The sequence below is a fragment of the Carlito syrichta genome, unplaced genomic scaffold (assembly GCF_000164805.1).
Source record: "Carlito syrichta isolate Samal-C Ts95f unplaced genomic scaffold, Tarsius_syrichta-2.0.1 Scaffold309274, whole genome shotgun sequence".
In the NCBI taxonomy this organism is placed as follows: domain Eukaryota; kingdom Metazoa; phylum Chordata; class Mammalia; order Primates; family Tarsiidae; genus Carlito; species Carlito syrichta.
In genome coordinates this window covers 8,625-22,181 of record NW_007253370.1, presented here as the reverse complement: position 1 = coordinate 22,181, position 13,557 = coordinate 8,625, and the positions used below count along the sequence as shown (strand labels likewise).

The following is a 13,557-nucleotide window of genomic DNA, read 5'->3' as shown; positions in this document are numbered from 1 at the left end:
AAAAAAAAAAAAAAAAAAAGGTCATTATGTCCAATTCTAGAACCTGAGTCTTGACTCAACTCTAATGGAAGCAGACTGCCTGATGTGACCTGAATTTCTGCCACAGCCTGGGTGTAACCAAACAGTGATCAACAGCCCCAGAGCTTACTTAACAGAGGTCAAACAGGTGAGCAACTTCCAGGTCACTGTAGGAAATCAAGACCAAAATTAATTGCAAAAGTATGCACAAAAATAGAAGGATAGGCAACCCCCTTGGGTCCCCTCCCACTGTGGGAGTGTGTCTGTCCTCTCAATAAATCCTGCTTTCTAAAAATAAAAAAAAGGATAATCTTTTTTTTTGAGTCAGAGTTTCACTGTGTTGCCCAGGCTGGAGAGCTGTGGCACACTCATGGCCACCACAACCATGACCTTCTTGGCTCAGGTTATCCTCCCACTTCAGCCTTCCAAGTAGTTGCAACCACAGGCACGTGTCACCACATCTGGCTGATTTTTTTGATTTATTGTAGAGACAAGGTCTCACCATGTTGCTCAGACAGGTCTTGAACCCCTGAGCTCAGGCAATCCTTTCACCTCGGCCTCCCAAAGTACTGGGATTACAGACGTGAGCCACTGCGCTGGCCAAAGGATAAATCTTAAAATCAGCTGCTTTACCCTTTTTTAGGTCCTGATTTCAATTTAATTCCACTAACTGCTCAAAACCAAAAACAATCAACACCTGTTGTCAAAATATCTTTAGAAGTTCTAAGAAACTGTTCATTAGATTAAAAAGCTATTACCGAAACAGGCTGAAACCCTGTCATCGATGACCACTCTCCTCACATTGTTTTTTTTTGAGTCAGAGTCTCACTCTGTTGCCCAGGCTGGAGGCCACCAGAGTCTCGACCTGCTGGGCTCAAGTGATCCTTCCACCTCAGGCTTCCAAGTACCTGGAACCACAGGCATGTGCCACCATGCCCTGCTAATTTTTCTTGATTTATTGTAGAGATGAGGTGTCACCAAGTTGCCCAGGCTGGTCTCGAATCCAGAGCAATCCTCTCACCTAGGCCTCCCAAAGTGCTGGGATTATTAGGCGTGAGCCACTGCGCTGGCCTCTCCTCACATTCTAAGCTACCATATCCCATATTACTAGCTTCCAGCCTCCATAAGCCTGACTTCGTTTGAACAGCCCTAAAATAAAAGTAGAAAAGCAGCTGGGCTCGGTGGCTCAGCCTGTAATCCTGCGCCTTTGGGAGGCTGAGGTGAGTGAATTGCCTGAGCCCGCGGGTTCAAGACCCGCCTGGGCAACTTGGCGAGACCTCATCTCTACAATAAATCAAAATGAGCCAGGCATGGTAGCGCGCGCCTGTAGTTCCAGCTACTTGGAAGGCTGAGGCAGAAGGATCGCCGGAGCCCAGCAGGTTGAGGCTGCGGTGGCCAGGAGCTGCCACTGCACTCCAGTCTGGGTGACAGAGTGAGACTCCAACTCAAAAAAAAAAAAAAAAAAAAGAAAAGCACAGACAGAGAACAGTCAGTTGTAAAGAAAACGCAGAGATGAGTCTCCATTAAGAAACGGCCCAGAAGAAAACTAAAGCAGATGCTCCATAAAATGTTGATCCAGACTTCACACGCAGAGAAGTGTCATGCCTCATTTCAAAGATAATATAGTAAGTCCCAACTCACCACAGATAATCTAATAACAAAGCTGTGACTTTCATTGTCAAGGAGTCACTTCTCTCTCACTCTAATACCCTTAAGCCATCAGAAACACAGATGCTCCTTGCTGAAATGCTAGAAAAATTTGCACATTTTCATTCTCTGATCACTAGTGATAGGCTGCTAACTCAAGAGTCCACTTATAAAAACAGGGCAAGCTGATTCAATTACACAAGAAAGGTACTAAATCAAACAGAACCATCTGGGTTTTGAGCCCTGTGATTTCTGAACAAAAGTCAATATACGGCTGGATGCGGTGGCTCATGCCTATAATCCCAGTCCTTTGGGGGGCCGAGGTGAGAGGATCGCCTGAGCCTGCAGGTTCAAGACCAGCCTGGGCAACATGGTGAGACTTTGTTTCTACAATAAATCAAAAAATTAGCCAGGCGTGGTAGCACACGGCTGTAGTTCCAGCTACTTGGAAGGCTGAGGCAAAAGGATCGCCAGAGCCCAGCAGGTTGAAGCTGAGGTGGCCATGAGCGTGCCACTGCACTCCAGCCTGGATGAGGGAGTAAGACTACAACTCAAAAAAAAAAAAAAGGCAATACACTTGCAGATAAAAATGTTTACATATATTGAGTTATAATGGTCCTTGGGTTACTGATTCATTTGCATGTCCAACAGGTCTTATGAGTCATACTAAGACATATGGCCTGATGAAGAGACAGAATCCTATACTCACCAGTTCAGAATAAGACATCTGTGCACTCTCCCTTGCCCCATGAGGATTATTTAAAAAGTCAATATTCCCTGAAAGTAAAGAGGTCTTATTTCCTAAGTATTAGGTCTGGCAACCTAATAATCCCTTCATTCCCCATAATTTAGAAATCTAAGAATTGTTCCCTGGTGATCCTAATCTCCAAACCAATTTCTAAGACTAAAATTTTAAGACCTACTCTAGTCAACCAAGTTTAATTTGTGGAACCTATAAGAAATCAAGACTAAAAGAATAGGCTTTTATTCAGGAAAGTTCTTATTAAAAAATATGTTCCACTGCAGAAGCATCAAATGACTTTTTTTTTTAATGAGTTGAGGTCTCACTCTGTCACCCATGCTACAGTACAGTGGCTTGATCATGGTTCACCATAGCCTTGACCTCCTGGGCTCAAGTGAGCCTTCTGCCTCAGTCTCCCAAGTAGCTAGGACTACAGGTGTGCACCATCATACCTGGTTAAATTTTAAATTTTTCCTAGAGACAAGGTCTCACTATGTTGCTCAAGCTGGTCTCGAACCCCTGGGCTCAAGCAATTCCCTCATCTTGGTCTCCATATGCTGGGATTACAGAGAGGCATGAGCCATTGCGCCTAGCCCAGACTCCTTTACAATATTAATGGTTTCAACATCAACACTAGTAATTAATACCTGTGGAAAGAACTAGCAAAAAGAATCTCTACTTTAGAGGCTGAGCTCAAAATTCACTGCGCTGTTTTTCCCTTTTTCCGAAGACCTCACTCTCTGAAGCCTTGCCTCCTGCGGCTCTACTTCTCACTCCCTAAGCTCCAGCCACTGGCACTTCTTTCAATTCCTCAAAATACCCACATTCTTTTCCTCCCCAGGACCTTCACCTGGACTATTTCCTCTACCTAAAGGAGTCTTTTGTCCTCCCCTCATTCTTAGGTTTCAGTCTTTTTTTTTTTTGAGTTGGAGTCTCACTGTCGCCCAGACTGGAGTGCAGTGTCCACTCCCGGCCACTGCAGCCTTGACCCACTGGGCTCCGGCGATCCTTCCGCCTCAGCCTTCCGAGTAGCCGGAATTACAGGCATGTGCTACCATGCCCGGCTGATTTTTTGATTTATTGTAGAGATGAGGTCTCACCAAGTTGCCCAGGCGGGTCTGGAACCTGCAGGCTCAGGCAATCCACTCACCTTAGCCTCCCAAAGGCGTGGGATTACAGGCTGAGCCACCGAGCCCGGCAGGTTTCAGTCTTAAAAGTCAATTCTGGGCTGGCACGGTGGCTCACGCCAATAATCTCAGCACTTTGGGAGGCCGAGATGAGTGAATTGTGGAGCCCAGGCGTTCAAGAACAGCCTGGGCAATACAGCAAGACCTCATCTCTATAAAAAAAATTTTTTAATAGCCAGGCAGGCCGGGCACAATGGCTCATATCTGTAATGCCAGCACTTTGGGAGGTGGAAGTGAAAGGATTGCCTGAGCTCAGGAGTTCAAGACCAGCCTGAGCAACACAGCAAGACCTCATCTCTACAATAAATCAAAAAATCAGCTGAGCATGGTGGCACATGCCTATGGTTCCAGCTACCTGAAGGCTGAGGCGGAAGGATGGCCTGAGCCCAGCAGGTCGAGGCTGCCTTGGCCATGAGCGTGCCACTGCACTCCAGCCTGGGCAACAGAGTGAGACTCCAACTCAAAAAAAAAAAAAAAAAATTGCCAGGGCAGTGGCTCACGCCTGTAATCCCAACACTTTGGGAGACGAGGCAAGAGGACTGCCTGAGTCCATGGGCTCAAGACCAGCCTGGGCAACTTACAGAGGCCTCGTCTCTATAATAAATCAAAAAATTAGCCAGGTATGGTGGCACGCACTTGTAGTTCTAGCTGCTTGGGAAGCTGAGGCAGAAGGATCACCTGAGTCCAGCAGGGAGAGGCTGCGGTGGCCAGGAGTGTGCTACTGCACTCCAGTCAGGGCGATGAAGTGAGACTCCAACACACACACACACACACACACACACACAAAGTCAGTTCCACCGGCCGGGCTAGGTGGCTCAGCCTGTAATCCCAGCACTTTGGGAGGCCAAGGTGAGAGGATTGCCTGAGCCCGTGGGTTCGAGACCTGACAGGGCCAGTTGGTGAGACCTCATCTCTACAATATATAAAAAAATTAGCCAGGTGTGGTAGCACACGCCTGTAGTTCTGGATACTTGGAAGACTGAAGCAGAAGGATCGCCGGAGCCCAGCAGGTGGAAGCTGCAGTGGCCGGGAGGGGTGCCACTGCACTCCAGTCTGGGCGACGGAGTTAGACTCCAACTCAAAAAAAAAAAAAAAAATCAGTTCCTCAGACACCTACCCTGACTGCCCATACTCCCAGTCAACCTGGGTTGGGCATCCCATTAGCTGTCTCCACAGCATTTACAGCAACAGTAATTAATTATCTGTTTAATAGATGTCTTCCCCACTAGATCCTACCTGCCATGAGACAAGGACTGAGTCAGTCTGTTCACTGTGCATCTGCATCCCCTGGCACAGTGCTTGGAAAATAGCAGGGGCTCAACCATTCTTGAAAAAATAAATAATGGCTCATGCCTGTGATCCCAGCACCTTGAGAGGCAGAGACAAGAGGAGTGTCTGAGCCCAGGGGTTTGAGACCAGCCTGGGCAACTTGTCAAGACTTCATCTCTCCAATAAATAAAAAAATTAGCCAGGAATGGTGGTGCATGCCTGTAGTTCCAGCAACTTGGAAGGCTGAGGCAGAAGGATCACCTAAGCCCAGCAGGTCAAGGTTGTGGTGGCCATGAGTATGTCACTGCACTACAGCCTGGGCAATAGAGTGAGACTCCGACTCAAAAAAATGAAAAAGAAGAGAAAATAAATAACAATCATTTAAAAAGTCAGCTTCCAGTCAGGCTCGGTGACTCGGCCTGTAATCCCGTGCTTTGGGAGGCTGAGACCCACCTGGACAACTTGGCGAGACCTCATCTCTACAATAAATCAAAAAAATTAGCCAGGCATGGTAGTGCACTCCTGTAGTTCCAGCTACTGGAAGGCTGAGGCAAAAGGATCGCGGGAGCTCAGCAGGTCAACGCGGCGGTGGCCGGGAGCAGCCACTGCACTCCAGTATGGGCGACAGAGTGAGACCCCAACTCAAAAATAAATAAATAAATAAAAAGTCAGCTTCCGCAATTCTACTTCTAAGAATTTATCCTACAGATACAGTCATACATGCAAAGGGTCAAATATATATAATATGGGTCTTCACTGGAGCACAGTTTGTAATAGCAGAAGACTGGAAACAGCTTCAATGTCTGTCAGTATAGGAAGGTGCCAAATATCATTGTTGCTTGATAGGGAATAACTGCAAAATAGGTCTAAAACCAAACCAAAGATACAAATAGCACTGACAATTTGTTTTTTTAAAAAGCAAGCAGCTGGGCATGGTGGCTCATACTGGTAGTCCCAGTACTTTGAGAGACTGAAGCAAAAGGATTGCTTGAGCCCAGGAGTTTGAGACCACCCTAAGCAACATAGAGAGACCTGGTATACAAAAAATTAAAAAGTTAGCCTAGTGTGGTAGCGCACACCTAAAGTCCCAGCTACTCAGCAGGCTGAAGTGGAAGAATCACCTGAGGCCAGGAAGATGAGGCTGTGATGAGCTATGATTGTGCCACTGCACTCCAGCCTATGTGACAAGGTGAGACCTTGACTCAAAAAATAAATAAATAAATGTGTGTGTACATATATATATATATATATATTATGTATATATATATATATTTGCTTTATATGTACTTGTATCTGTGGAAAGGATTTTTTTTTTTTTTTTGAGTTGGAGTCTCACTCTGTCGCCCAGACTGGAGTGCAGTGGCCACTCCTGGCCACCGCAGCCTCGACTTGCTGGGCTCCGGCGATCCTTCCACCTCAGCCTTCCAAGTAGCTGGAACTACAGGCGCACGCTACCACGTCGGCTAATTTTTTATTTATTGTAGAGATGAGGTCTTCTCAAGTTGCCCAGGTGGGTCTCGAACCCGCGGGCTCAGGCAATCCACTCACCTCAGCCTCCCAAAGGCGTGGGATTACAGGCTGTGCCACCGAGCCTGGCTTTTTTTTTTTTTTTTAACTGGAATCTCACTCTGTTGCCCAGACTAAAGTGCAGTGGCACACTCCTGGCCTCCACAGCCTCGACCTGCTGGGCTTTGGCGATCCTTCCGCCTCAGCCTTCCAAGTAGCCAGAACTACAGGAGTGTGCTACCACGCCCAGCTAATTTTTTAAAATTTATTGTAGAGACGAGGTCTCACCAAGTTGCCCAGGTGGGTCTCGAACCCATGGGCTCAGGCAATCCATTCGCCTTGGCCTCCCAAAGTGCTGGGATTACAGGCTGAGCCACTGAGCCTGGCCGGAAAGGATCTTAAATGATATTAGTTGACTGGGCTTGATGGCTGAGCCTGTAATCCCAGCACTTTGGGAAGCCATGACGAGTGGATTGCCTGAGCCCGCGGGTTCAAGACCAGTCCAGGCAACTTGGCGAGACATCGTCTCTACAATAAATAAGATAAAATAAAAAATTAGCTGGGGGTGGTAACACGTGCCTATAGTTCCCGCTACTTGGAAGGCTGAGACGGAAGGATGACCAGAGCCTATGAAGTCGACACTGGGGTGGCCAAGAGTGTGCCACTGCCCTCTAGCCTAAGCGACAAAGTGAGACTCCACTAAAAAAAAAAAAAAAAAAAAAAAATTAGTTGCCTCTGGGAAGATGAACTGGAGTAATGGAAAGACAAAAGTAGAAATATCGGAGGGTATTCACCATACACTTTTTTTTTTTTGAGTCTTCCAAGAAGTTGGAAACTGAGGTACGCCCCACCATGCCTAGCTAATTTCTTGATTTACTGTGGAGATGAGGTTTTACCACGTTGCTCAAGCTGGTCTCAAACCTCTGAGCTCAGGCAATCCTCTTGTCTCTGCCTCCCAAAGTGCTAGGATTACAGATGTGAGTCACCGCCCTGGCCTACTTTTTTTTTTTTTACCCCTCCTGCAGGCGAGTTATCACATATTTCTTAGTGGATTCCAACGTCCAAGGCCACTGCCCTGTTTACATACTTTTTTTATAGCCTTTTGAATTTTGTATTACCTATTTAAAAGATAAAATTTGCTAAAAACAGTCCTGTCCTTATTTCTTAGACAGTGAGAGAAAGAGTTTCAATATCTCATACCTGGATTTTAGATGAAAACATTCTACCTACTGGCAGAGCCTGGAAGGGTGAAAATGGAAAGAAGGAAAATTCCCTTATCCACAAATCTCAGACATTTTACCCCACACCAGATTGTATCACTTTAGAAGGAAATTCTGTTTTTTACAACCAACTGTCCCAATGCGAATACATATGGAGAATGTTTTCATAGTCAGAAGGGATTATTGGGAGAAAAACAAGGATTATTGGATTCAGCATTTCCATAAGCATAGAAAGTAGGTCGGCAAATTTGTGCTGAAGAAACATCATATAAACACTTACTAAAACAAATTTTTTTCACTGAGGGGCCTCAAAATCCAATGGAGCTCAAATTGAATCCATGAAGTTTCAGAAATTAAAAATTTTCTGAAAACCAATTATAAGAATGAGGAGATAGCCAGGCATGGTGGTGCATGCCTATAGTTCCAGCTGCTTGGAAGGACCACCTGAGCCCAGCAGGTCGAGGCTGCGGTGGCTGTGAGTGTGCTACTGCACTCCAGCCTGAGCAACAGAGTAAGACTCCAACTCAAAACAAAAGAAAAGAATGGGGAGGAAAAATATACCCATACCTTAGATACACAGATTTTCCAAACTTCAAGGCACTCTTCAGGAAAGAAAGATCTGAGACTAAGCACAACTTCAATAAGCATATGTTACCACAATCAAAGCCCTGGGCCAGAGTTGAAACCTTTGGGCCTGCTGGGTTCTCAAACCTGTATATCAGGAACAGAACACTCTGGTTCAGCCTGTAATCTCAACACTTTGGGAGGCCAAGGCAAGTGGATTGCCTGAGCCCGCAGGTTCGAGACCAGCCCAGGCAACTTGGCAAGACATTATTCGGGCGTGGTGGTGGACTACTTGTAAGGTGAAAGGATCGCCAGAACCCAGCAGGTTGACGCTGAGGTGGCTGTGAGCGTGCCACTGCACGACAGTCTGGGTGACAGAGACTCCAACTCAAAAAAAAAAAAAAAAAAGATGTGGGGTACAATTCAGGGATTAGGTAGATAAGTGGCCATCGTACAGGTACAGCTCTGAACTTTCAAAACTAGGCAAAGACAATGATTCTACATTTAATCTCCAGATGAATAAGAAGCAGATTTGAGTTTACAAGGATTGCAAGAACATTCAGTGAAGAGAGTTGCCCCTACTTCTTTGCAGAACAGCTCTCAGGAGCTGCCAAATGAACCTCACTTTGACACAGAACACCCCATCTACTCTAATCCGGAGAATGTCCCTCAAGAGACATCAAGCAGAACTCTGCCAACTTCTGCTTGGGAGTTGTGTGAAGAATAGCAGCAACAAGAGCCTACTTTGAGAAGGAGATCAACAATCACACTCAAGAAGAAAAGAAGTTACTTGGCAAAGGGATGCATGTTGCCAAAATGTTAGTCACAGCATCAGGGTCCCAGTTTGTGTCTCCGCAACCATTCTTTGCTTTGACAAACTCCATTCTCTGACCCAGGAAATCCAACTCAGCTTCTGTCACCCTCCCTATTTGAAGCAGTGAAGAATCCTTTCAATTCGCTAAGATCAAACTGTGACACAGACAAGATGTCCACCAGAAACTAAAAAGGGGAGAAAAAAAATGTGTGATTTGCTATTTCCCACTTAGGACTGGTTCAAGTAGAGCAATGGAAAACTATGACAGGATAGGACAAATGGGAAATCATTATGTTAAAGAAGTAGGCTATCCCAGAAGCCCCCCCAGGAACCACTGAACCTCCATAAGCTGTCTCAAAACCCTCTTAAAAACAAAGCAGAAAGGGTTTAGGGTGAAATAACAGCACAACATTCTGCAGGTTTTTACGCCCCAAATAAGTGCATATACTTGCAGCCTGCAGCTCTTCCTGGAGTTAGCATGAAGACTAGTTTGCTGAAACAGTCTGTGAATCTGAGAACTACTTCAGAGCAAAAGGAAAATAGACTCGAGTGTGCCAGGTTACTCTTCCAATTAGAGTCCAAGAAGTCAAGAAAGATTCAATAATTTTCTTTTTTTATTTTTGAGTTGAAGTCTCACTCTGTCATCCAGACTGGATTGCAGTGGCCGCTCCCGGCCACCGCAGCCTCGACCTGCTGGACTCCAGCGATGCTTCCGCCTCAGCCTTCCAAGTTGCTGGAACTACAGGCGCGCGCTACCACGCCCGGCTGATTTTTGATTTATTGTAGAGATGAGTCTCGCCAAGTTGCCTAGGCGGGTCTCGAACCCGTGGGCTCAGGCAATCCACTCACCTCGGCCTCCCAAAGCGCGGGATTACAGGCTGAGCCTCTGAGCCCGGATTCAATAATTTTCAACACAACAGGACTCCTCTCTCTTCCCCACCCCCCCCTTTATTTTTTTTGGTGACAGCTGGTAAGTCTAGAATTGCTTCCCTCCTTTAAAGTCATCAGCAAAACCTGAAATCACTGTTTTCCACACCTTCCAACCTCCCATTTCACCTTTGTGCTAACATCATGTAACTAATCAGTACCAACCAGGGTAAACACTACTCTGATATCAAGTGTGAAGCAGAATTAGAAACTACCTCCTCTCTCACAAATCCACATCAGACCTCAAAAATGCCAAGACTTTCAGGAGCACTTCTTCTAAGCTAAACAAGCGCACCTATGAGCAAAGTGTGCAGATTACTATGCCCAAAGAAAAAGCCAAAACAGCGACAATTTCAAAGGATTAAAAAAAGGAACTAGGCTAGGCGCAGTGGCTCAAGCCTGTAGTCCCACTCAGCACTTTGGGAGGCCAAGGCGAGAGGATTGCCCGAGACCAGCCTGGGCAACTTGGTGAGACCTCGACTCTGCAATAAATCAAAAACTTATCCAGGTGTGGTAGTGCACACTTGTAATTCCAGCTGCTTGGAAGGCTGAAGTGAAAGGATCGCCTGAGCCCAGCAGGTCAAGGCTGTAGTGGCCGTGAGCGTGCCACTGCACTTCAGCCTAGGCAACAGAGTGAGACTCCAACTCAAAAAAATAAAATAAAATAAAGAAAGAAACTAAAATTGCCCACAAGCATACTGGTTTCCACCAACTGACAACAAGGCCACTGACTGGACTAATGCAGAAGGCTCAACTGTCCAAAATATTATTTTTCAGTGAATTCTCAAAGAGTTCATAAAGAAAGACAGTGTCTGCCAAGAATAAAATATAGTCATCCCTTGGTGTCTGTGGGGGACTGGTTTAGGGTCCAACCATAGATACCAAAATTCACAAATGCTCAAATTCTTTATATAAAATCGCATAGTTTTTGCATGCAACCTACACACATCCTCCCATATTCTCTAAATCATACCTAGATTAACAATGCCCAATACAACGAAAATGCTATGTATTGATTACAGCATTGTTAGGGAATAAGACAAGAAAAAAAGGTAGGTAGCTGGGCTGGGTGGCTCAGCCTGTAATCCCGTGCCTTTGGGAGGCTGAGGTGAGTGGATTGCCTGAGCCCGCGGGTTCAAGACCCACCTGGGCAGCAAGACCTCATCTCTACAATAAATCAAAAAATTAGCCGGGGGTGTAGCGGGCGCCTGTAGTTCCAGCTACTTAGAAGGCTGAGGTGGAAGGATCGCCGGAGCCCAGTAGGTCGAGGCTGTGGTGGCCGGGAGCGGCCACTGCACTCCAGTCTGGGCGACAGAGTGAGACTCCAACTCAAAAAAGAACAAAAAGTTGGTAAATGATCAGTATAGACACAACCATCCGTTTTTTTCCCCCAATTTTTTTTTTTGAGTCAGGGGGTCTCACTCTGTCCCCCAGACTGGAGTACAGTGGCACAATCATGGATCACCACAGCCTTGACTTCCTGGGCTCAGGCAATCCTTCTGCCTCAGCCTCATGAGTAGCTGGGACTACAGGCATGCACCACCAGGCCTGGCTAATTTTTTGTAGAAACAAAGTCTCGCTATGTTGCTGGTCTCAAACTCTTGGCTCAAACAAACCTCTTGCCCTGGCCTCCCTAAGTGCTGGGATTACAGTCATGAGCCACCATGCCTGGCCCCAAAATATTTTTGATCTGAAGTTGGTTGAATCCATTGAATCCACTACTATGGAGGGCCAACTGTACTCAGATGGCTGGAAAACATACATTTTCCCATAGTCTCCATCAGTTGACCTCATCCATCCCCAAATCTAGCCTCCCTATCCTCATCTTGATGGCAACCAATACCATGTAACAAAATATGAAAATTTTGATTTCTAAAAGTTAGCCAGGCTCGGTGGCTCAGCCTGTAATCCCGCGCTTTGGGAGGCTGAGGTGAGTGGATGGCCTGAGTCCGCGGGTTCGAGACCCGCCGGGGCAACTTGGCGAGACCTCATCTCTACAATAAATCAAAAAATTAGCCAGGCGTGGTAGCACGCACCTGTAATTCCGGCTACTCGGAAGGCTGAGGCGGAAGGATGGCCGGAGCCCAGCAGGTCAAGGCTGCGGTGGCTGGGAGCGGCCACTGCACTCCAGTCTGGGCGACTGAGTGAGACTCCAACTCAAAAAAAAAGAAGAGTTTAGCTGGGCACGGTGGCTCAAGCCTGTAATCCCAGTACTTTGGGAGGCTGAGGCGAGAGGATTGCCTGAATCCAGGGGTTCGAGACCAGCTTGGGCAACTTGGTGAAGCCTCATCTCTACAATAAATCAAAAATAAGCTGGGCATGGTAGTGGGCACCTGTAGTTCTACCTACTTGGAAGGCTGAGATGGAAGGATTGGCTGAGCCCAGCAGGTCGAGGCTGTGGTGGCCATGAGCATATGAGTGCCCTCCAGCCTGGGAGACAGAGTGAGACTCCAACTCAAAAAAAAAAAAGAGCTTTAAAAACCAACTCTTCCCTGGCACGAACAATAAAAATAAAAAAGAAGAAAACATACAGCAAGGCTGACAGAAAGAAAATGAGAATTTTTTTTTTCCCCTAAGAGACAAAGGTCTCACTATGTTGCCCTGACTGGTCTTGAACACCTGTGCTCCAGTGATCCTCCCACCTCCGTCTCCCAAGTAGCTAAGATTACAAGCAGGAGACACTGCGCCAACATGTCTTCTCTATATCAATATCTCAATTTCATTTTCAGAGATCGCTTGTTTGCAACCACTTTAAAGATCTCCTTTGGTTACCATAAACTTTTAGAGGCAAGGATGGACCAGATCTATATTTCAAAGGGAAGGGAAATGAGAGTTTAATGACTTGCTCCGAAGTTACTTAGTAAATCCATAGATGCATTAGAACAATCCTAATTCCCTGAGGTTCCCTTCTGGTTTGTAAAAGGAAAAGGAGTAGCCAAAAACATTCAGCGACTCCTCCAGAAACAAAAACTTTTAAGGCAAAAATAACACCACAAAAAAAGAAGAGCCCAAAGCAGTAAGAGATGATTCAAGTCCCTTTAAGAATATGAATTCCATTACCACTGGCTTCTCCCAGCTCCTTATCCCAATTTTGTCTTTGGAGAACCGTCCTTCCTAATCAGTACCTCAACCACGCTCGGGGCCCGCGCTGAACGCTTGGAGGGTCCCCTCCTCCCTCACTTCACACCACCTCAACGGGAACCCTCCACCCCAGGCGCTCCCCTGCGCATCTCAACATCTCTCAGTCCAGCCTCCGATTCCATTCGGATTCCCTCTCGGGCAAGCAGCTCCCCGAGTCATCTTCCCAACCACAGGCTTCCACCCAACTCAATCCCCAAGATGAGTCGCCTCACCCAGCGCCTCCTGCTCCAGAGCTGCTCCCAACAGGTCCCCCGTTCTCGGATCCCTCTTTGCGCACGGTCCCCCTCGCTCGTCACCCCGACTTGCCGCCTGACTCACCTCACCCAGCCCTTCAGGAACCCCCGATTTCCTGTCTCTCAAAACCCTTCCTCTCCATTTTCACGGCCCGCGCCCGCCCCACACGATTCCCGACCGCTCCTCCCTAGACTGCCCACGCCCCCTCTCGTCCGGGATCCTCAGACCCGGCCCCCGCCCCCCGCCCCTCAGGCCCCGCCCCCAGGACCCCGCTCCCCCCTCAGGCCC

At 47.0% G+C, this 13,557-nt stretch overlaps 1 protein-coding gene across 1 annotated transcript in view; it reads right to left on the bottom strand.

Moving 5' to 3' along the window:
- The window catches only part of WIPF2 (WAS/WASL interacting protein family member 2), a 62,989-nt gene extending 49,613 nt beyond the window's left edge, over window positions 1-13,376 (bottom strand). The window contains exon 1 of the mRNA XM_008067043.1: window positions 13,248-13,376. The gene's annotated coding sequence lies outside the window, so the exon portion shown is untranslated. The remainder of the gene's footprint in view (window positions 1-13,247) is intronic.
- Window positions 13,377-13,557: the final 181 nt, after the last annotated feature.